Below are 25675 nucleotides of genomic sequence, written 5' to 3' on the forward strand. Positions count from 1 at the left end.
ACGGTCTCCAAAACTATTTTTCAGGACAGACAAGGTCATAAAGTTAAACAAGTAACTAAAAAATACTACTCAGTTAGACAGCAAGGCTCTTGATCCAGGAGGGGATTCTCTGCTGTTTGTATTTATTATGGATCCCCATGAGTTCCTGTCAAGGTAGCAGCTACTCTTCCTGGGGTTTATTATGGATCCCCATTAGTTCCTGTCAAGGCAGCAGCTACTCTTCCTGGGGTTTATTATGGATCCCCATTAGTTCCTGCCAAGGCAGCAGCTACTCTTCCTGGGGTTTATTATGGATCCCCATGAGTTCCTGCCAAGGCAGCAGCTACTCTTCCTGGGGTTTATTATGGATCCCCGTTAGTTCCTGTCAAGGCAGCAGCTACTCTTCCTGGGGTTTATTATGGATCCCCATGAGTTCCTGTCAAGGTAGCAGCTACTCTTCCTGGGGTTTATTATGGATCCCCATTAGTTCCTGTCAAGGCAGCAGCTACTCTTCCTGGGGTTTATTATGGATCCCCATTAGTTCCTGCCAAGGCAGCAGCTACTCTTCCTGGGGTTTATTATGGATCCCCATTAGTTCCTGCCAAGGCAGCAGCTACTCTTCCTGGGGTTTATTATGGATCCCCATGAGTTCCTGCCAAGGCAGCAGCTACTCTTCCTGGGGTTTATTATGGATCTCCATTAGTTCCTGCCAAGGCAGCAGCTACTCTTCCTGGGGTTTATTATGGATCCCCATTAGTTCCTGTCAAGGCAGCAGCTACTCTTCCTGGGGTTTATTATGGATCCCCGTTAGTTCCTGTCAAGGCAGCAGCTACTCTTCCTGGGGTTTATTATGGATCCCCACTAGTTCCTGCCAAGGCAGCAGCTACTCTTCCTGTGGTTTATTATGGATCCCCATTAGTTCCTGCCAAGGCAGCAGCTACTCTTCCTGGGGTTTATTATGGATCCCCATTAGTTCCTGCCAAGGCAGCAGCTACTCTTCCTGGGGTTTATTATGGATCCCCATTAGTTCCTGTCAAGGCAGCAGCTACTCTTCCTGGGGTTTATTATGGATCCCCATTAGTTCCTGTCAAGGCAGCAGCTACTCTTCCTGGGGTTTATTATGGATCCCCATTAGTTCCTGTCAAGGCAGCAGCTACTCTTCCTGGGGTTTATTATGGATCCCCATTAGTTCCTGTCAAGGCAGCAGCTACTCTTCCTGGGGTTTATTATGGATCCCCATTAGTTCCTGTCAAGGCAGCAGCTACTCTTCCTGGGGTTTATTATGGATCGCCATTAGTTCCTGCTAATGCAGCAGCTACTCTTCCTGTGGTTTATTATGGATCCCCATTTGTTCCTGCCGAGGCAGCAGCTACTCTTCCTGGGGTTTATTATGGATCCCCATTAGTTCCTGCCAAGGCAGCAGCTACTCTTCCTGGGGTCCAGCATAATTAATACAGTGCATTCGGAAAGTATTCAGACCCCATCACTTTTTTTCCACATTTTGTTACGTTACAGCCTTCTTACAAAATTGATTAAATTAAATGTTTCTCATTAATCTATACAAAACACCATCATGACAAAGCTAAAATAGGTTTAGAAATGTTTGCAAATGTATACAAAAAATGCCTTACATTCAGACCCTTCCATGCCACCCATTCTGAAACAGCAGTTCTTTGTTAAGTTTGCAGTCATTTCAGTTGCTGTAGTAGCTGACGTGTATAGTGTTGAGTCATCCGCATACATAGACACAATTGCTTTATTCAAGGCCAGTGGCATGTCGTTAGTGAAGATTATTTTTAAAGTAAGGGGCCTAGACAGCTGCCCTGGGGAATTCCTGATTCAACCTGGATTATGTTGGAGAGGTGTCCATGGTGTCTTTACCAAGATGAGAAACAATTAGAAACCTCTGTATTCCAAGACCTCTGGAGTGGACAGGTAGTCATCGATGCAGAGAGAAGAACACGATCAGGGTTGAAGGATATCATCGAGATAATACCTACAAGTGAGGGACACGATGCTGGCTGACAAGTGAGGGACACGATGCTGGCTGACAAGTGAGGGACACGATGCTGGCTGACAAGTGAGGGTCACGATGCTGGCTGACAAGTGAGGGACACGATGCTGGCTGACAAGTGAGGGACACGATCATAACAAATCAGGGAGAAGATACTTATACTTATCCAGAGGACCAGTGTGGTGTTATGGTCTGGTCATTGTTGCATGGCTTCTTATCTACAGAGGACCAGTGTGGTGTTATGGTCTGGTCATTGTTGCATGGCTTCTTATCCAGAGGACCAGTGTGGTGTTATGGTCTGGTCATTGTTGCATGGCTTCTTATCTACAGAGGGCCAGTGTGGTGTTATGGTCTGGTCATTGTTGCATGGCTTCTTATCCAGAGGACCAGAGTGGTGTTATGGTCTGGTCGTTGTTGCATGGCTTCTTATCCATAGAGGACCAGTGTGGTGTTATGGTCTGGTCATTGTTGCATGGCTTCTTATCCAGAGGACCAGTGTGGTGTTATGGTCTGGTCATTGTTGCATGGCTTCTTATCTACAGAGGACCGGTGTGGTGTTATGGTCTGGTCATTGTTGCATGGCTTCTTATCCAGAGGACCAGTGTGGTGTTATGGTCTGGTCGTTGTTGCATGGCTTCTTATCCACAGAGGACCGGCGTGGGTGCAGGGTTGTGTTCTAACCAAGCAACAACAAACCTGATTCAACTAATCATGCCCTTCGAAGTACATGGTTATCTAGTCAACACCGCATGGCAAGCAGTCGTTAACACAGCTGAGGTAGAGCTCTCTCTCACACACCTCAGAGAGAGGAGGGGGACAGACCGAGAGAGGAGGGGGGACAGACCGAGAGAGGAGGGGGGACAGACCGAGAGAGGAGGGGGGACAGACCGAGAGAGGAGGGGGGACAGACCGAGAGAGGAGGGGGGACAGACCGAGAGAGGAGGGGGGACAGACCGAGAGAGGAGGGGGGACAGACCGAGAGAGGAGGGGGGACAGACCGAGAGAGGAGGGGGGACAGAACGAGAGGGGAGGGGGGACAGAACGAGAGGGGAGGGGGGACAGAACGAGAGGGGAGGGGGGACAGAACGAGAGGGGAGGGGGGACAGAACGAGAGAGGAGGGGGGACAGACCGAGAGAGGAGGGGGGACAGAACGAGAGAGGAGGGGGGACAGAACGAGAGAGGAGGGGGTACAGAACGAGAGAGGAGGGGGTACAGACCGAGAGAGGAGGGGGGACAGACCGAGAGAGGAGGGGGGACAGACCGAGAGAGGAGGGGGGACAGACCGAGAGAGGAGGGGGACAGAACGAGAGAGGAGGGGGACAGAACGAGAGAGGAGGGGGACAGAACGAGAGAGGAGGGGGGACAGAACGAGAGAGGAGGGGGGACAGAACGAGAGAGGAGGGGGGACAGAACGAGAGAGGAGGGGGGACAGAACGAGAGAGGAGGGGGGACAGAACGAGAGAGGAGGGGGGACAGAACGAGAGAGGAGGGGGGACAGACCGAGAGAGGAGGGGGGACAGAACGAGAGAGGAGGGGGGACAGACCGAGAGAGGAGGGGGGACAGACCGAGAGAGGAGGGGGGACAGACCGAGAGAGGAGGGGGGACAGACCGAGAGAGGAGGGGGGACAGACCGAGAGAGGAGGGGGGACAGACCGAGAGAGGAGGGGGGACAGACCGAGAGAGGAGGGGGACAGAACGAGAGGGGAGAGGGACAGAACGAGAGGGGAGAGGGACAGAACGAGAGGGGAGAGGGACAGAACGAGAGGGGAGGGGGACAGAAACACACTTTTTTTTTGCATGTTAGAACAAGAACAATGCTGCTCTTACCCATAATCTGATGTTGGCAAGACGAACACGTTGCTGTGTTATCTCCACACACACACACACACACACACACACACACACACACACACACACACACGAGCTGAAGCCAACTGCAGCGCAGATACTTCCTATCATAACACATTCGGTTTCACAACCCGATTCACACAACTGCTGCACTTAGCCAAATACACTCCGCTGAAGGGTTGGGTGATGTCTGGGATGACATTGTCCCACTGCCCTTATCCAAAACATGGCTGATATATGACAGTATTTCTCTTACCCTTTTTTTGTTGTTGCACTAATTTAGGTTATTTTCACACTTATTTTAGTTTTGGCAACAGTTTGATATGCTATAAACTAATAGGCCTCTTGCCTAAGTCAACATCCATTATTTTTTAAAAGTCTCATTAAGAATGTTATATATTAGTGATGCACCAATATGACATTTTTGGCTGATACCGAAATTACATATTTATTTTTTTTTGGGCCTTTTAAGCATTCTAGTACAGTTAAATAGTTAACACACACATGGACGCAGCGGTCTAAGGCACTGCATCTCAATGCAAGAGGCGTCACTACAGTCCCTGGTTCGAATCCAGGCTGTATCGTATCCGGCCCCGGTGATTGGGAGTCACATAGGGCGGCACACAATTGGCCCAGCGCTGTCCGGGCCGTCATTGTAAATTAGAATTTGTTCTTAACGGACTTCCTTGACCAATCAGAACCTGAATATGACTCCACGTCACATGATAATTTAACACGTTCTTACATTTTTCACCTAGTTATTACACAAATCACTCGTACTTCGTATGTCACAACGATTCATAGCTACGTATGCTATGATGCTGGTAAAGTTGTCTCGTCACCTACAGTGCTGGTCATTAAAAAATAAGCTAGCTAGCTCATGGATGCAAACAATGTTCTTCCTCAAAAACATAACAAAACGACAATCTGCTATAGTAGCTAACTATCTAGCTAGCTGTCATCATCTAAAATAACCCTGATTTATAGGACAGTTCTTATTTGATTAATGGTGGTCGGTCCCCATCTATGTGAAGCTAGCCACAACAAGGATTAGCCACAATCGTGGACTTTGCGGTTAGCCTTCAAAATAAAAGTACGTCATTGACAGATATGCAAATCAATTCAAATAGTAGAATTATGCCATTTTTAATAGATCACGCTAAACGAGGTTGGAATGTTGTTATATAAAAATCAATAAAATACAATTATTTGTTAATATGACAAAAATCTGTTGAAATCTCACTGGATGTATTAGACTTTAGAATGGCATTGGGGGGCATCCTTATTTCACTGGACAGCCTTACCTATGGATTACCTATGGATTGTGGATCAATGACATTGGGGTTTCAGTCTACTCCGTGACACCCAGAGAACATTAGTGTTGTAGCTCTTATTGCGGGACTCTGAAACAACTGAATTGAGCCACATTTATTGTTATCCTAGGTTATTTTCATACTTAGGTAAAATACTTATTAGTTTATAGCATAAGCGCCCCCCCCCCATTCTCATCGGCGGGGCTGTAGTTGAGAGCAAGTTGAGAGCTTCAAGTTCCTTGGTGTCCACATCAACAACCAAACTAGAATGGTCCAAACACACCAAGGCAGTCGTGAAGAGGGTACGACAAAACCTATTCCCCGTCAGGAGACTGGAAAGATTTGGGTCCTCAGATCCTCAAAAGGTTCTACAGCTGCAACAGAAAGCATCGTGACTGGTTGCATCACTGCCTGGTATATCAACTGCTCGGCCTCCGACCGCAAGGCACTACAGAGGGTAGTGCGTACAGCCCAGTACTTCACTGGGGCCAAGCTTCCTGCCATCCAGGACCTCTATACCAGGCGGTGTCAGAGGAAGGCCCTAAAGATTGACAGAGACCCCAGCCACCCCAGTCATAGACTGTTCTCTCTTCTACCGCATGGCAAGCGGTACCGGAGTGCCAAGTCCAGGATAAAAAGACTACAACAGTTTTTACCCCCAAGACATAAGACTCCTGAACAGGTAACCTATGGTTACCCTGACTATTTGCATTGTGTGTGTGTCCCCCCCCACCCCCTCTTCTACTCTCTGTTTATCTTATATGCATAGCCTCTTTAACACTCATGCACTCATGTACATACTACCTCAATTGGCCTGACCAACCAGTGCTCCTGCACATTGGCTAACTGGGCTATCTGCATTGTGTCCCACCACCCGCCAACACCCTCTTTAATGCTGCTGCTACTCTCTGTTCATCATATATGCATAGTCACTTTAACCATATCTACATGTACATACTACCTCAGCCTGACTAACTGGTGTCTGTATGTAGCCTTGCTACTTTTATAGCCTCTCTACTGTGTATATAGCCTGTCTTTTTACTGTTGTTTTATTTCTTTACTTACCTATTGTTCACCTAATAGCTTTTTCTGCACTATTGGTTAGAGCCTGTAAGTAAACATTTCACTGTAAGGTCTACCTACACCTGTTGTATTCAGCATTTCACTGTAAGGTCTACTACACCTGTTGTATTCAGCAGTTCACTGTAAGGTCTACTACACCTGTTGTATTCAGCATTTCACTGTGAGGTCTACTACACCTGTTGTATTCAGCATTTCCCTGTAAGGTCTACTACACCTGTTGTATTCAGCATTTCACTGTGAGGTCTACTACACCTGTTGTATTCAGCATTTCACTGTAAGGTCTACTACACCTGTTGTATTCAGCATTTCACTGTAAGGTCTACTACACCTGTTGTATTCAGCATTTCACTGTAAGATCTACTACACCTGTTGTATTCAGCATTTCACTGTAAGGTCTACTACACCTGTTGTATTCAGCAGTTCACTGTAAGGTCTACTACACCTGTTGTATTCAGCATTTCACTGTGAGGTCTACTACACCTGTTGTATTCAGCATTTCCCTGTAAGGTCTACTACACCTGTTGTATTCAGCATTTCACTGTGAGGTCTACTACACCTGTTGTATTCAGCATTTCACTGTGAGGTCTACTACACCTGTTGTATTCAGCATTTCACTGTGAGGTCTACTACACCTGTTGTATTCAGCATTTCACTGTAAGGTCTACTACACCTGTTGTATTCAGCATTTCACTGTAAGGTCTACTACACCTGTTGTATTCAGCATTTCACTGTGAGGTCTACTACACCTGTTGTATTCAGCATTTCACTGTAAGGTCTACTACACCTGTTGTATTCAGCATTTCACTATAAGGTCTACTACACCTGTTGTATTCAGCATTTCACTGTAAGGTCTACTACACCTGTTGTATTCAGCATTTCACTGTGAGGTCTACTACACCTGTTGTATTCAGCATTTCACTGTAAGGTCTACTACACCTGTTGTATTCCGCATTTCACTATAAGGTCTACTACACCTGTTGTATTCAGCATTTCACTGTAAGGTCTACTACACCTGTTGTATTCAGCATTTCACTATAAGGTCTACTACACCTGTTGTATTCAGCATTTCACTGTAAGGTCTACTACACCTGTTGTATTCAGCATTTCACTATAAGGTCTACTACACCTGTTGTATTCAGCATTTCACTGTAAGGTCTACTACACCTGTTGTATTCAGCATTTCACTGTGAGGTCTACTACACCTGTTGTATTCAGCATTTCACTGTAAGGTCTACTACACCTGTTGTATTCAGCATTTCACTGTAAGGTCTACTACACCTGTTGTATTCAGCATTTCACTATAAGGTCTACTACACCTGTTGTATTCAGCATTTCACTGTGAGGTCTACTACACCTGTTGTATTCAGCATTTCACTGTGAGGTCTACTACACCTGTTGTATTCAGCATTTCACTGTAAGGTCTACTACACCTGTTGTATTCAGCATTTCACTGTAAGGTCTACTACACCTGTTGTATTCAGCATTTCACTGTAAGGTCTACTACACCTGTTGTATTCAGCATTTCACTGTAAGGTCTACTACACCTGCTGTATTCAGCATTTCACTATAAGGTCTACTACACCTGCTGTATTCAGCATTTCACTATAAGGTCTACTACACCTGTTGTATTCAGCATTTCACTATAAGGTCTACTACACCTGTTGTATTCAGCATTTCACTGTGAGGTCTACTACACCTGTTGTATTCAGCATTTCACTATAAGGTCTACTACACCTGTTGTATTCAGCATTTCACTGTGAGGTCTACTACACCTGTTGTATTCAGCATTTCACTATAAGGTCTACTACACCTGTTGTATTCAGCATTTCACTATAAGGTCTACTACACCTGTTGTATTCAGCATTTCACTATAAGGTCTACTACACCTGTTGTATTCAGCATTTCACTGTAAGGTCTACTACACCTGTTGTATTCAGCATTTCACTATAAGGTCTACTACACCTGTTGTATTCAGCATTTCACTGTAAGGTCTACTACACCTGTTGTATTCAGCATTTCACTGTGAGGTCTACTACACCTGTTGTATTCAGCATTTCACTGTAAGGTCTACTACACCTGTTGTATTCAGCATTTCACTGTAAGGTCTACTACACCTGTTGTATTCAGCATTTTACTGTGAGGTCTACTACACCTGTTGTATTCAGCATTTCACTGTGAGGTCTACTACACCTGTTGTATTCAGCATTTTACTGTGAGGTCTACTACACCTGTTGTATTCAGCATTTCACTGTGAGGTCTACTACACCTGTTGTATTCAGCATTTTACTGTGAGGTCTACTACACCTGTTGTATTCAGCATTTTACTGTGAGGTCTACTACACCTGTTGTATTCAGCATTTTACTGTGAGGTCTACTACACCTGTTGTATTCAGCATTTCACTGTAAGGTCTACTACACCTGTTGTATTCAGCATTTCACTGTGAGGTCTACTACACCTGTTGTATTCAGCATTTTACTGTGAGGTCTACTACACCTGTTGTATTCAGCATTTCACTGTGAGGTCTACTACACCTGTTGTATTCAGCATTTCACTGTGAGGTCTACTACACCTGTTGTATTCAGCATTTCACTGTAAGGTCTACTACACCTGTTGTATTCAGCATTTCACTGTAAGGTCTACTACACCTGTTGTATTCAGCATTTCACTGTAAGGTCTACTACACCTGTTGTATTCAGCATTTCACTGTGAGGTCTACTACACCTGTTGTATTCAGCATTTCACTGTAAGGTCTACTATACCTGTTGTATTCAGCATTTCACTGTAAGGTCTACTATACCTGTTGTATTCAGCATTTCCCTGTAAGGTCTACTACACCTGTTGTATTCAGCATTTCACTGTAAGGTCTACTACACCTGTTGTATTCAGCATTTCACTGTAAGGTCTACTACACCTGTTCTATTCAGCATTTCACTGTAAGGTCTACTATACCTGTTGTATTCAGCATTTCCCTGTAAGGTCTACTACACCTGTTGTATTCAGCATTTCACTGTAAGGTCTACTACACCTGTTCTATTCAGCATTTCACTGTAAGGTCTACTACACCTGTTGTATTCAGCATTTCACTGTAAGGTCTACTACACCTGTTCTATTCAGCATTTCACTGTAAGGTCTACTACACCTGTTGTATTCAGCATTTCACTGTAAGGTCTACTACACCTGTTCTATTCAGCATTTCACTGTAAGGTCTACTATACCTGTTGTATTCAGCATTTCCCTGTAAGGTCTACCTACACCTGTTGTATTCAGCGCACGTTTGTATTTAACACTATTCCAGAGGAAAAACAATACTGCGTGGATGTTTTGAAGTCTGATAACTCTGAGGACATTGGGGGGGAAAAAATATCTTGTGTATTGAGTAGACTGACACCCCATTTCATTTATCCTCAATCCTTAGGTAAAGCTGTACAGTGCAATATGAATGTCAATACACTCAATTGGCTGACTGGGGAGGTGATTTCCCACAGTCACAGTCCCGCGATAAAAAGCTACAACGCTAATATTTGCGTAAACTCTTCACAGTTGTGTTCTGTGGGTGTCACCGATACCCCATTTCATTGCTTCACATTCAAACCTTGTTTAACATTATCAAGTCTAAATATGGCATGTTTCCACCAATTGTAACCTTCTGCATCACTTTCAAAATAGGGACTTTTATTTTGAAGGCAAACCGCCAATTCCAAAATTGTGCCTAATCCTTAATGATTAGCTTCACAACACATTGATAATGGAATTCTTTGGCCTTGACCAATCGACTGGTCGAGCCCTGCTACATGCTATTTTTCAGACGTTACACAGTATTGTTCAAAACGTACAAAGCTAAGCTAAGCTTAGCTACTAAGCTACTAGTAGCGTCCTTGCTATTAGCTTCGCGACTGACATTTTCCCCATGAGCATACGGAGTCTGACAGCACTGTGGATCGACCGGAGGACTTCGTACTGAGGAAAGCCGTATTGCTCAAGAATGTTACTGGTTCTCATACCGTTGCTGCCATTTCAGAACATGATTTGAAACATGAAAACACACTTCGCGCCATTCGGACAACTGACTGGAGAAACAAGCTCATCAACTGTGTCTGCAACAGACTCTGTCATGGCATTGAAGCCTGATCAACAAAACTGCCAACACAAGACTGTAGGGTTAAAAACGTACAAAAAAAAAAAAAAGTACTCGAGGCAAGTGAACAAGTGATTCTCTGAGCCTCCTTACGGTGTCGCCACGGTGTCGCCATATGCTAGGTACAAGGACCGCTACTTCGATGCAAACAGCTGGACAAAATGGAAACGCGCACTGAGGAAAGAGAGGCCACAGACAGACAGAGCTGAAACCTCACTGCTTGGCGTTTATGATGAAATCCTGGTTGAGAATGAAACGACTGAACAATGAAACAGCACAGCAAGTACATGAAATAAATAGGTTTAGATTATGTTTTATGTGGTAATGGGGACATACGTAATTGACAACAAAATAACTTCTGGGTCAGTGTGGTGTGTGTAACCTTTATTTAACTAGGCAAGTCAGTTAAGAACAAATTCTTATTTACAATGACGGCCTACCCGGGCCACACACTAACGACGCTGGGCCCAATTGTACGCCGCCCTACGGGACTCCCAATCACGGCCGGATGCGATACAACCTGGATTCGAACCAGGGACTGTAGTGACTGAGATGCAGTGCCTTAGACCGCGGTGTCCGTGTGTTTTAACTATTTAACTGTACTTGAATGCTTCATATGGGATATCGGCCAAAAACACCACATCGGTGCATCACTATTCAGGCCTATATTATTGGCTGTTTGGTTTGCCAGGAGGGATTTCTCAAAGATAAGTGTAAGGCTAAATACATTTGGTTAAGTAAAGTAGAAACGTATACTTACATTTTTTTAAAACAACTTTTTATTTCCTATATGATTAGTCTATCTTACAATTGTTCATTCTCTCTCCGGATTAAGTGTGTCTGGGGGGGGGGGGGGAGAAACAGTGTGTCTGGGGGGGGGGGAGAAACAGTGTGTCTGGGGGGGGGGAGAAACAGTGTGTCTGGGGGGGGGGGGGAGAAACAGTGTGTCTGGGGGGGGGGAAACACCCATTAGACGTCATCTGACATTCTGCGTTGCCGTCGACACTCTTCGTACACCGCTCTCTTTCATTATGTTAATAATAATCTACCTCCCTCGTACGTTTGGAAACGTATCAGGCCTACATAGGGAATAGGCCGGTTTTTGGTATGGTCGCTGTGTTGCGCTGCCAGACTACAGGAGGAGCAGTCACACTCAACAATATGCTAATCCATCGTTTGTGACGTTGCCATTGACGATGGCTGTCAAACACTGTCCACCCCAACCATACTCCTGTACCTGTGTGTGTGTGTTTGTGTGTGTGTGTCAAAAAGTGGTCCACCTGAACTCCTGGGACATAAGGGGAGTGATGATGTTATTTCAGAATATTTTGTATTTTACCTGCTTTTTCTTCCCCTACTTTCGATCTCGTCTCATTGCTGCGAAAACATGACCCACCAAACCGCACTTAACACCAGCCCACTTAACCCGGGAAGCCAGCCGCACCAATGTGTCGGAGGAAACACCGTTCACCTGACGACCGAGGTCAGCCTGCAGGCGCCTGGCCTGCTTACAAAGAGTCACTAAATGAGCCAAGTAAAGCTCCACTTGCTAAAAGTCCCCTTAACCGGACGCCGCTGGGCCAATTCTGAGCCGCCCTATCGGACTCCCGATCATGGCCCGTTGTGATACAGACCCGGGATCGAACTCGGATCTGTAGTGACACCTCTAGCACGGCAGAGATCTACAAATTCCTCTGGTTCAGTTGTGCTTTGACCTGTGTCGTCTCTCAGAAGTGGAGCAAGACAAAGAGTCTCCGTCGACTCGTTTTCAATCTCCAAGTTATGTTTGTTTGAAGCTAGCCCAGTAAGACACACAAATCGTCTGCAATCAAATGTTACTTGGGGGGGTGTCTTGGTTCAAAACAATAACTGTTGTCGCTTGACAAATGTGAATAACAGAAAGACTTAGAATACAGAGAATTAGACATATATGTCTAGTCAATGATATAAAAAGAAGCAAAAATAAAAAAAATCAGGCTAACTTGACATAAAAAAAAACTTTTAAAAAAATGATAGTTTCATGGGATTTCCCTCAGAAGCAAAAAACCGCATGTTCAAAAACCTTGTAGGCTGTTATGTCATCAGAGAGAAACTAGGAATGAGACAGAGGCTCGAGTTTCTTTCCTGTGTGTAACACAACTAAATATCACAGGAAACGACTGCTTGGTGAGACCGCGTGAATGTATCACTCTGAGTTGCTTACAACTGCATCATCGTCGTCGTCATCACTTAAATGAATCGGCCCAAATGTCATGAATGTGGTCTCAAAAACAGAGCTGGCTGAGAGTTTCATGTAGAACAGATGATTCTTCTTCTTAGGATAGAGAGACTTGTCCAAGCCACGGGCCTAGATCTACATTACTTAGAAACTTGAACAGACCGATTTTAGATTTCCACACACACACAGTCGTTTTGTCCACACACACAGTCGTTTTGTCCACACACACAGTCGTTTTGTCCACACACACAGTCGTTTTGTCCACACACAGTCGTTTTGTCCACACACACAGTCGTTTTGTCCACACACACACAGTCGTTTTGTTTTCACTTGGCTACGCATGCCTCTCTCTAATATCAATATGCCTTGTCCATTACTGTCCTGGTTAGTGATTACTGTCTTATTTCACTGTAGAGCCTCTAGCCCTGCTCAATATGCCTCGTCCATTACTGTCCTGGTTAGTGATTACTGTCTTATTTCACTGTAGAGCCTCTAGCCCTGCTCAATATGCCTCGTCCATTACTGTCCTGGTTAGTGATTACTGACTTATTTCACTGTAGAGCCTCTAGCCCTGCTCAATATGCCTCGTCCATTACTGTTCTGGTTAGTGATTACGTCTTATTTCACTCTAGAGCCTCTAGCCCTGCTCAATATGCCTCGTCCATAACTGTCCTGGTTAGTGATTACGGTCTTATTTCACTGTAGAGCCTCTAGCCCTGCTCAATATGCCTCGTCCATTACTGTTCTGGTTAGTGATTACGGTCTTATTTCACTGTAGAGCCTCTAGCCCTGCTCAATATGCCTTAACCAACCATGTTGATCCACCTCCTACATATGCAATGACATCACCTGGTTTAAACATCTCTAGAGACTATATCTCTCTCGTCATTACTCAATGCCTAGGTTTACCTCCAATGTATTCACATCCTACCTTACCTTTGTCTGTACACTATGCTTTGAATCTATGCTATCGTGCCCAGAAACCTGCTCCTTTTACTCTCTGTTCTGAACGTGCTAGACGGCCAGTTCTTATAGCCTTTAGCCGTACCCTTATCCTACTCCTCCTCTGTTCCTTTGGTGATGTAGAGGTTAATCCAGGCCCTGCAGTGCCAAGCTCCACTCCTATTCCCCAGGTGCTCTCATTTGTTGACTTCTGTAACCGTAAAAGCCTTGGTTTCATGCATGTTAACATTAGAAGCCTCCTCCCTAAGTGTGTTTTACTCACTGCTTTAGCACACTGCCAACCCAGATGTCTTAGCCGTGTCTGAATCCTGGCTTAGGAAAACCACCAAAAACTATAAAATCGCCATTGCAAACTATAAAATGTTCCGCCAAGATAGAACTGCCAAAGGGGGCGGTGGTGCAATCTACTACAAAGATGGCCTGCAGAGTTCTGTCTGACTATACAGGTCTGTACCCAAACAATTCGAGCTTCTACTTCTAAAAATTCACCTTTCCAGAAACAAGTCTCTCACTGTTGCCGCTTGCTATAGACCTCCCTCTCCCCCCAGCTGTGCCCTCGATACCATATGTGAATAGATTGCCCCCCCATCTATCTTCTGAGCTCGTGCTACTAGGTGACCTAAACTGGGACATGCTTAACACCCCAGCCATCCTACAATCCAAGCTTGATACCCTCAGTCTCACACAAATTATCAATGAACCTACCAGGTACAACCCCAAATCCGTAAACACGGGCACCCTCATAGATGGCATCCTAACTAAGTCGCCCTTCATATACACCTCTGCTGTTTTCAATCAAGCTCTCAGCAATCACTGCCTCATTGCCTGCATCCGTAATGGGTCTGTGACCAAACGACCTCCACTAATCACTGTCAAACGCTCCCTAAAACACTTCTGCGAGCAGGCCTTTCTAATTGACCTGGCCGGGGTATCCTGGAATGACATTGACCTCATCCCGTCAGTAGATGATGCCTGGCTATTCTTTAAAAGTGCCTTCCTCACCATCTTAAATAAGCATGCCCCATTCAAAAAAAATTGAACTAGGAATAGATGGTCATTGGTTCAACTCCAGACCTGTATGCCCTTGACCAGCACAAAAACATCCTGTGGCGTTCTGCATTAGCATCGAATAGCCCCCGTGATATGCAACTTTTCAGGGAAGTTGGGAACAAATAGACAAAGGCAGTTTTAAAAAGCCTAGCCTTAACTTTCCTAACAGACATTTGCATCCTGTAGTACTAACTCAAAAAAGTTCTGGGACACTGTCAAGTCCATGGAGAATAAGAGCACCTCCTCCCAGCTGCCCACTGCTCTGAGGCAAGGAAACACTGTCAACACCGATAAATCCCCTATAATTGAGAATTTCAATAAGCATTTCTCTACGGCTGGCCATGCTTTCCATCTGGCTGCCCCTACCCCGGTATGTTGCCCTGCACCCTCCACAGCAACCCGCTGGTCATGGGTGCACCTCAGCCACGCTCAAAGTCCTAAATGACATAACCGCCATCGATAAGAGACATTACTGTGCAGCCGTCTTCATCGACCTGGCCAAGGCTTTCGACTCTGTCAATCACCACATTCTTATTGGCAGACTCGACAGCCTTGGTTTCTCAAATGATTGCCTCGCCTGGTTTACCAACTTCTCTGATAGAGTTCAAATCGAAGGGCCTGTTGTCTGGACCTCTGGCAGTCTCTATGGGTGTGCCACAGGGTTCAATCCTCGGGCCGACTCTCTTCTCTGTATACATCAATGATGTTGCTCTTGCTGCTGGTGATTCTCTGATCCACCTCTACGCAGACGACACCATTCTGTATACTTCTGGCCCTTCTTTGGACACCGTGTTAACTAACCTCCAGACGAGCGTCAATGCCATACAACTCTTCTTCCGTGGCCTCCAACTGCTCTTAAACACAAGTAAAACTAAATGCATGCTCTTCAACCGATCGCTGCCTGCACCTGCCCGCCTGTCCAGCATCACTACTCTGGACAGTTCTGACTTAGAATACGTGGACAACTACAAATACCTAGGTGTCTGGTTAGACTGTAAACTCTCCTTCAAGACTCACATTAAGCATCTCCAATCCAAAATTAAAACTAGAATTGGCTTCCTATATGCAACAAAGCATCCTTCACTCATGCTGCCAAACATACCCTCGTAAAACTGATCATCCTCGACATCGGTGATGTCTATAAAATAGCCTCCAACACTCTACTCAACAAATTGGATGCAGTCTATCACAGTGCAATCCGTTTTGTCACCAAAACCCCATATACTACCCACCATTGCGACCTGTACGCTCTCGTTGGTTGGCCCTCGCTTCATACTGGTCGCCAAACCCACTGGCTACAGGTTATCTACAAGTCTCTGCTAGGTAAAGCCCTGCCTCATCTCACTGGTCACCATAGCAGCACCCACTCGTAGGCACGCACTCCAGCAGGTATATCTCTCTCACTGGTCACCCCCAAAGCCAATTCCTCCTTTGGTCGTCTTTCCTTCCAGTTCTCTGCTGCCCATGACTGGAACGAATGGCGAAAATCTCTGAAGCTGGAGACTCATATCTCCCTCACTAGCTTTAAGCACCGGCTGTCAGAGCAGCTCACAGATCACTGCACCTGTACATAACCCATCTGTAAACAGCCCATCTATCTACCTACCTCATCCCCATACAGTATTTATTTATTTATCTTGCTCCTTTGCACCCCAGTATCTCTACTTGCACATTCATCTTCTGCACATCTACCATTCCAGTGTTTAATTGCTATATTGTAATTAGTTTGCCACAATGGCCTATTTATTGCCTTAACTCACTTGCACTCAAAATACTTTGTTTTCTTTTGTTCTACTGTATTATCGACTATGTGTAACTCTGTGTTTGTGTCTCACTGCTTTGCTTTGTCTTGGCCAGGTCGCAGTTGTAAATGAGAACTTGTTCTCGACTAGAATACCTGGTTAAATAAAAAAAATAACACACACACGGTGGTTTCGTCCACACACACACACGGTGGTTTCGTCCACACACACACGGTGGTTTCGTCCACACACACACACGGTGGTTTCGTCCACACACACGGTGGTTTCGTCCACACACACACGCGGTGGTTTCACACACACACACACACACACACACACACACACGGTGGTTTCGTCCACACACACACACGGTGGTTTCGTCCACACACACACGGTGGTTTCGTCCACACACACACGGTGGTTTCGTCCACACACACACACGGTGGTTTCGTCCACACACACACACGGTGGTTTCGTCCACACACACACACGGTGGTTTCGTCCACACACACACGGTGGTTTCGTCCACACACACACGGTGGTTTCGTCCACACACACACGGTGGTTTCGTCCACACACACGGTGGTTTCGTCCACACACACACGCGGTGGTTTCACACACACACACACACACACACACACACACACACACACACACACACACGGTGGTTTCGTCCACACACACACACACACGGTGGTTTCGTCCACACACACACACACGGTGGTTTCGTCCACACACATTTTGTTGACCATTTTGAAGCAAAAAATAAATATAAATTTTATATATATATATAAATAAAAAAAAATATATATATATAACTACAACTATCATAACTGACATGAAATATCTCTATGTCAACCTAAAGTAATATTACGATATGTACCCGTCTGATTCCCCCCCCATCACTAACGGGAAGGAGATCTCAGCCACAAACGACAACTTCTATTATGGGAACAAAGACACTGTCTTATCAGGGGTCAAGTGAACAGGACCCAACAGGTCATGAGATGGTTAGCGATGAAGTCATGAGAGGAGGATGAGTAAATTAGTCTTTGCTCTTCAAAGTTCCCACTAAGTCACTCATAGCTTGAGGACCAGACTACAGTCAATATATAAAAACCAAGATCAATGCATTAGGATATAATGTAGTAAACGGCTAGGCAGTGCTAACTTGAGGGAGGCTATGCTACTCTTCCACTGGGGGACTGGTGGTGCTCCTCTTCCACTGGGGGACTGGTGGTGCTCCTTGAGGGAGGCTATGCTCCTCTTCCACTGGGGGACTGGTGGTGCTCCTTGAGGGAGGCTATGCTCCTCTTCCACTGGGGGACTGGTGGTGCTCCTTGAGGGAGGCTATGCTCCTCTTCCACTGGGGGACTGGTGGTGCTCCTTGAGGGAGGCTATGCTCCTCTTCCACTGGGGGACATTCTCTGTGGTAGTTGTGGACTGGACCCTACTACTGGCAGGGCTCTACGCTGACCTCTCTTTTACAAGGCGCACTGTAGAGATGTACTACTGTGGTGGTGGAGGACTGGTGGTGGTGGTGGAGGACTGGTGGTGGTGGTGGAGGACTGGTGGTGGTGGGGACTGGTGGTGGTGGTGGAGGACTGGTGGTGGTGGTGGAGGACTGGTGGTGGTGGTGGAGGACTGGTGGTGGTGGAGGACTGGTGGTGGTGGAGGACTGGTGGAGGTGGAGGACTGGTGGAGGGGGAGGACTGGTGGAGGGGGAGGACTGGTGGAGGGGGTGGACTGGTGGAGGGGGTGGAGGACTGGTGGAGGGGGTGGAGGACTGGTGGAGGGGGTGGAGGACTGGTGGAGGGGGTGGAGGACTGGTGGAGGGGGTGGAGGACTGGTGGAGGGGGTGGAGGACTGGTGGTGGTGGTGGAGGACTGGTGGTGGTGGTGGAGGACTGGTGGTGGTGGTGGAGGACTGGTGGTGGTGGTGGAGGACTGGTGGTGGTGGTGGAGGACTGGTGGTGGTGGTGGAGGTGGTGGGGGAGGACTGGTGGAGGTGGTGGGGGAGGACTGGTGGAGGTGGTGGGGGACGACTGGTGGACTGGTGGTGGGGGACGACTGGTGGACTGGTGGTGGGGGACGACTGGTGGACTGGTGGTGGGGGACGACTGGTGGACTGGTGGTGGGGGACGACTGGTGGACTGGTGGTGGGGGACGACTGGTGGACTGGTGGTGGGGGACGACTGGTGGACTGGTGGTGGGGGACGACTGGTGGACTGGTGGTGGGGGACGACTGGTGGACTGGTGGTGGGGGACGACTGGTGGACTGGTGGTGGGGGACGACTGGTGGACTGGTGGTGGGGGACGACTGGTGGACTGGTGGTGGGGGACGACTGGTGGACTGGTGGTGGGGGACGACTGGTGGACTGGTGGTGGGGGACGACTGGTGGACTGGTGGTGGGGGACGACTGGTGGACTGGTGGTGGGGGAGGACTGGTGGACTGGTGGTGGGGGACGACTGGTGGACTGGTGGTGGGGGACGACTGGTGGACTGGTGGTGGGGGACGACTGGTGGACGACTGGTGGACTGGTGGTGGGGGAGGACTGGTGGTGGTGGGGGAGGACTGGTGGACTGGTGGTGGTGGGGGAGGACTGGTGGTGGTGGGGGAGGACTGGTGGACTGGTGGTGGTGGAGGACTGGTGGTGGTGGTGGAGGACTGGTGGTGGTGGTGGAGGACTGGTGGTGGTGGTGGAGGACTGGTGGTGGTGGTGGAGGACTGGTGGTGGTGGTGGAGGACTGGTGGTGGTGGTGGAGGACTGGTGGAGGTGGTGGGGGAGGACTGGTGGAGGTGGTGGGGGACGACTGGTGGACTGGTGGTGGGGGACGACTGGTGGACTGGTGGTGGGGGACGACTGGTGGACTGGTGGTGGGGGACGACTGGTGGACTGGTGGTGGGGGACGACTGGTGGACTGGTGGTGGGGGACGACTGGTGGACTGGTGGTGGGGGACGACTGGTGGACTGGTGGTGGGGGACGACTGGTGGACTGGTGGTGGGGGACGACTGGTGGACTGGTGGTGGGGGACGACTGGTGGACTGGTGGTGGGGGACGACTGGTGGACTGGTGGTGGGGGACGACTGGTGGACTGGTGGTGGGGGACGACTGGTGGTGGGGGACGACTGGTGGACTGGTGGTGGGGGACGACTGGTGGTGGGGGACGACTGGTGGTGGGGGAGGACTGGTGGACTGGTGGTGGGGGAGGACTGGTGGACTGGTGGTGGGGGAGGACTGGTGGACTGGTGGTGGGGGACGACTGGTGGACTGGTGGTGGGGGACGACTGGTGGACTGGTGGTGGGGGACGACTGGTGGACTGGTGGTGGGGGACGACTGGTGGACTGGTGGTGGGGGACGACTGGTGGACTGGTGGTGGGGGACGACTGGTGGACTGGTGGTGGGGGACGACTGGTGGACTGGTGGTGGGGGACGACTGGTGGACTGGTGGTGGGGGAGGACTGGTGGACTGGTGGTGGGGGAGGACTGGTGGACTGGTGGTGGGGGAGGACTGGTGGTGGTGGGGGAGGACTGGTGGACTGGTGGTGGGGAGGACTGGTGGACTGGTGGTGGGGGACTGATGGTGGTGGTGGTGGACTGGTGGAGGTGGAGGACTGGTGGAGGTGGTGGTGGAGGACTGGTGGTGGTGGACTGGTGGTGGTGGACTGGTGGTGGTGGACTGGTGGTGGTGGACTGGTGGTGGTGGACTGGTGGTGGTGGACTGGTGGTGGTGGACTGGTGGTGGTGGACTGGTGGTGGTGGAGGACTGGTGGAGGTGGAGGACTGGTGGAGGTGGAGGACTGGTGGAGGTGGAGGACTGGTGGAGGTGGTGGTGGAGGACTGGTGGAGGACTGGTGGAGGTGGTGGAGGAGGACTGGTGGAGGTGGTGGAGGAGGACTGGTGGAGGTGGAGGACTGGTGGAGGAGGACTGGTGGAGGTGGACTGGTGGAGGTGGAGGACTGGTGGAGGAGGACTGGTGGAGGTGGCGGTGGACTGGTGGCGGTGGACTGGTGGCGGTGATGGGGGACTGGTGGTGGTGATGGGGGACTGGTGGTGGTGATGGGGGAGTGGTGGTGGTGATGGGGGAGTGGTGGTAGTGGGGGAGGACTGGTGGTGGTGGTAGTGGGGGAGGACTGGTGGTGGTGGACTGGTGGTGGAGGACTGGTGGTGGTGGACTGGTGGTGGAGGACTGGTGGTGGAGGACTGGTGGTGGAGGACTGGTGGTTGAGGACTGGTGGTTGAGGACTGGTGGTTGTGGTGGAGGACTGGTGGTTGTGGTGGAGGACTGGTGGTTGTGGTGGAGGACTGGTGGTTGTGGTGGAGGACTGGTGGTCGTAGTAGTGGTGGTGGTCGTAGTAGTGGTGGTGGTCGTAGTAGTGGTGGTGGTCGTAGTAGTGGTGGTGGTCGTGGTAGTGGTGGTGGTCGTGGTAGTGGTGGTGGTCGTGGTAGTGGTGGTGGTCGTGGTAGTGGTGGTGGTCGTGGTAGTGGTGGTGGTCGTGGTGGTGGCAGTAGTGGACTGGTGGCGGTGGACTGGTGGCGGTGGACTGGTGGCGGTGGACTGGTGGCGGTGGACTGGTGGCGGTGGACTGGTGGCGGTGGACTGGTGGTGGGGGACTGGTGGTGGTGATGGGGGACTGGTGGTGGTGGTGGGGGGGGAGTGGTGGTGGTGGGGGACTGGTGGTAGTGGGGGAGGACTGGTGGTGGTGGTAGTGGGGGAGGACTGGTGGTGGTGGTAGTGGGGGAGGACTGGTGGTGGTGGTGGTGGAGGACTGGTGGTGGAGGACTGGTGGAGGACTGGTGGTGGAGGACTGGTGGTTGAGGACTGGTGGTGGAGGACTGGTGGTTGTGGTGGAGGACTGGTGGTTGTGGTGGTGGAGGACTGGTGGTTGTGGTGGTGGAGGACTGGTGGTCGTAGTAGTGGTGGTGGTCGTAGTAGTGGTGGTGGTCGTAGTAGTGGTGGTGGTCGTAGTAGTGGTGGTGGTGGTCGTAGTAGTGGTGGTGGTCGTGGTGGTGGTCGTGGTGGTGGTGGTCGTGGTGGTGGTGGTCGTGGTGGTGGTGGTCGTGGTGGTGGTGGTCGTGGTGGTGGTGGTCGTGGTGGTGGTCGTCGTGGTGGTGGTGGTCGTGGTGGTGGTCGTGGTGGTGGTCGTGTGGTGGTGGTCGTGGTGGTGGTCGTGGTGGTGGTCGTCGTGGTGGTGGTCGTGGTGGTGGTCGTGGTGGTGGTCGTGGTGGTGGTCGTGGTGGTGGTCGTGGTGGTGGTCGTGGTGGTGGTGGTCGTGGTGGTGGTCGTCGTGGTGGTGGTCGTCGTCGTGGTGGTGGTGGTGGTGGTCGTGGTGGTGGTCGTGGTGGTGGCAGTAGTGGTGGTGATGGTAGTAGTGGTAGACTGGTCTAGTAATCCATCCATGTATGCATTTACTATCCAAACTACCGTACACTGACATCTGTGGTATCCAAACTACCGTACACTGACATCTGTGGTATCCAAACTACCATACACTGACATCTGTGGTATCCAAACTACCGTACACTGACATCTGTGGTATCCAAACTACCGTACACTGACATCTGTGGTATCCAAACTACCATACACTGACATCTGTGGTATCCAAACTACCATACACTGACATCTGTGGTATCCAAACTACCATACACTGACATCTGTGGTATCCAAACTACCATACACTGACATCTGTGGTATCCAAACTACCATACACTGACATCTGTGGTATCCAAACTACCGTACACTGACATCTGTGGTATCCAAACTACCGTACACTGACATCTGTGGTATCCAAACTACCATACACTGACATCTGTGGTATCCAAACTACCATACACTGACATCTGTGGTATCCAAACTACCGTACACTGACATCTGTGGTATCCAAACTACCATACACTGACATCTGTGGTATCCAAACTACCGTACACTGACATCTGTGGTATCCAAACTACCGTACACTGACATCTGTGGTATCCAAACTACCGTACACTGACATCTGTGGTATCCAAACTACCATACACTGACATCTGTGGTATCCAAACTACCGTACACTGACATCTGTGGTATCCAAACTACCGTACACTGACATCTGTGGTATCCAAACTACCGTACACTGACATCTGTGGTATCCAAACTACCATACACTGACATCTGTGGTATCCAAACTACCGTACACTGACATCTGTGGTATCCAAACTACCATACACTGACATCTGTGGTATCCAAACTACCGTACACTGACATCTGTGGTATCCAAACTACCGTACACTGACATCTGTGGTATCCAAACTACCGTACACTGGCATCTGTGGTATCCAAACTACCGTACACTGACATCTGTGGTATCCAAACTACCGTACACTGATATCTGTGGTATCCAAACTACCGTACATTGACATCTGTGGTATCCAAACTACCGTACACTGGCATCTGTGGTATCCAAACTACCGTACACGGACATCTGTGGTATCCAAACTACCGTACACGGACATCTGTGGTATCCAAACTACCATACACTGACATCTGTGGTATCCAAACTACCGTACACTGACATCTGTGGTATCCAAACTACCATACACTGACAACTGTGGTATCCAAACTACCGTACACTGACATCTGTGGTACCCAAACTACCGTACACTGACATCTGTGGTATCCAAACAGATGGGTCAGTATGTAAAACAGATATAAGGTAAGGGCGAGTAAATACGACAGGGTCATGACCCTGAGTTGGTCATGTCTCCATTTCCACAGGAAGACATCTGTGGTATCAAACTACCAATGGATGTAGCCTATGGAAATAGAGAAAAGGCTGTGATGGGTGGGGAGGGGTGGAGAAATAAAATGAGCCCGTTTGTTTTCACCACTTATTTCCACGACTGATCAAAACGTGTTGTTTTCTCATGGCTCTCTCTTGTCCCTCAGTAGCAGACATATGGTGAGCAATATGTTAGGAACATCGAATCGCAATAAATAAATAAATAAAATGTACAAAAAACTAAACTAAGAAAAATCACCGTAGCGAATCGCAATACATATAGAAAATCGGCACCTAAGTATCGTGGTAATATCGGATCATGAGGTCCCTGGCCATTTCCAACCGAAACTGAACATCACTACTCTTAAAAACATCGTTGCTTTGTTCTTGTCTCCCATCTCCACAGGAATGGCATTAGTCCACTTCTGAGTGAGGGTTGAAATCTGGTGTATAATATGTACACGTTTAAATATGAAATGTATGCAACTTACAGTCATGAGTACATACACGTACGAGTGGTCCCGAGAATCAAACCCCACTATCGTGGCATTGCAAGAGGCATAGGAATGCCATCCTTTCTTTACAAGGCCTTGAATAGCAGTGCTACAGATGATTCTCTGCTATTGTGAAACCAGTTACCAATTATTTCATAATCAGGTAAAGCTATATAAGAAAAAATATTAATTAAAAAATGTCCATTTTACTAATGATATTGAAGGCCTTAATGATAAATTAATTACCCAATTAGCCCAAAACATGGCATTATACTCATTGTGAGAGTCCAAGATGCATTTGCAAGTCATTGCCATTGCTCGCTGGTCGTTGCTAAAGCTTCTGATGAACCGAGATGTCAAACTGGAACATACGTCGACTAGGTGATATGGTTGCTATTAAAAATGTATATGTGAATTGCTTCATAAAACTGCAAGTCACTACCACTGCATCAGAATCGCTAAACAAGTCAAATTGCAACAAGACATCTTGTATTTGTTATTCCTCTCGTGCTGATCTTTGTCCAGCTGCTACACTTGAACCAGGAGATACTTGTCGTGTTTAGTTCAGTGTCATTGAGTCACTGTCGTTGAGAAGTGGTGATGTTTTGTGGTCTCGAAGAGGAGTCGGAAAGGACCTTGGTCTCATGGGCCTCGTAGTGAATGGCATGGTGTAGGTTGGTACTAAATAGCATGGTGTAGGTTGGTACTAAATAGCAGGTAGGCTAGGCTATTACAGTGAGATAAATAAAAAGGCACGTGACTACTAAATACATGTAATGACATGATCATTGAAGTCAGGGTCAGAACTTATTTCAGTATATTGATTAGCGCCGTGTTTGACATTCAAACCGGAATTCTGTAATTGAGCCAAATAAATGCCGTAAGCAAATATTACTGGTAAAATATATTAGGATTAGTAGTTGTTTTCAACATGTTTGTGATTAAGACTGAAAACCTAGGGTTTATTCACTATGCTTTCTGTAATTAAGTTCTTTATTACACACATTGTTGCTATGCTTTTACTATTTAGGGTAGGGTTCGAGACATATTTAGTAAGAAATATGATTTCATATATAAAATAGAATTTTTTAATAAAATGTTGGCCTATTTGAAACTCTATTCATAGAGTCAGTGTTATCATTGCCGGCTCGCTGAAAACAATAGTGTGATATCAATTCCAACCTGAATTGTACTGATATTAGGCTTTACAAAATACTGCAACAGCATGGGAGGGTAGAAATGAAAATCACCCTTGATTTGATATTTCATCATGGGGGGGGGGGGGGGGGGGGGGGGAACAGTTCATTCTGCATCCATTATCGGCTACAATCCTGTAAAAGGAGTTTCGTCTGTCATTGTCATTGAACGAGAATGGTCTGAAGTCATTTTCAGCGACACATCTGCACCCAGTGGCTTGCTTTTGCGTAGGATCCGAGTGTGTGTGTGTGTATATATATATATATCTTGATACGTCCTTTTAGACAAAAGGTTTCCAGAGCGAAGGACGGTCGCACCACAGACCGAGAGTTTTGTATCTCCAACACACCCCCAGATTCTTGGCTGCTGTTGCCTGTAAAAGGTGTCAGATAGCGCGTTTGACTGTGCAGTGGCTTTGCAAATCATTGTTGCTACAATGTGCATATTACAGATACAATGTGGCAAATATTTTAGTTTTAATAAAAATGCATATGGACAGAACTGCAGCTATTTTAGTTAGCGTTAAGCTAGCTTTCAGAGAATAGCATGCCCTAACGTAACGTTGGGCGCAAACATTTATTTAATTTTTTTGTCATGTGAGTTAGCTTAGCCACCGTAAAAATGACTTAACCAGCTTGTTTCCTAACGTAACATGCGAACATAAGCTGGTCAATTTACTGTGCAGCATGGTACGTTTAGAGAACATTTTTAAGTCTTATGGTATGTTTGGAGAACATTTTGAAGTCTCATGGTACGTTTAGAGAACAAAACAAGCCAGTATAAAACAAAAGGCCGCTGAGGCGAAAAGCCCCATTGCCGTGTTCCACCTCGTTACCGTCGCTATGAACATCGGCTAACTGAAGCTAACCAACCA

The 25675-nt window shown here is 47.9% G+C and overlaps 1 protein-coding gene across 3 annotated transcripts in view; it reads right to left on the minus strand.

Annotated features, from left to right (window-relative positions):
- The window catches only part of LOC110531046 (ankyrin repeat domain-containing protein 12), a 56862-nt gene that overhangs the window by 30553 nt on the left and 634 nt on the right, over window positions 1–25675 (minus strand). The gene's annotated exons all lie outside the window — the stretch shown is intronic.

This window comes from Oncorhynchus mykiss, chromosome 8 (assembly GCF_013265735.2).
Source record: "Oncorhynchus mykiss isolate Arlee chromosome 8, USDA_OmykA_1.1, whole genome shotgun sequence".
NCBI lineage: Eukaryota > Metazoa > Chordata > Actinopteri > Salmoniformes > Salmonidae > Oncorhynchus > Oncorhynchus mykiss.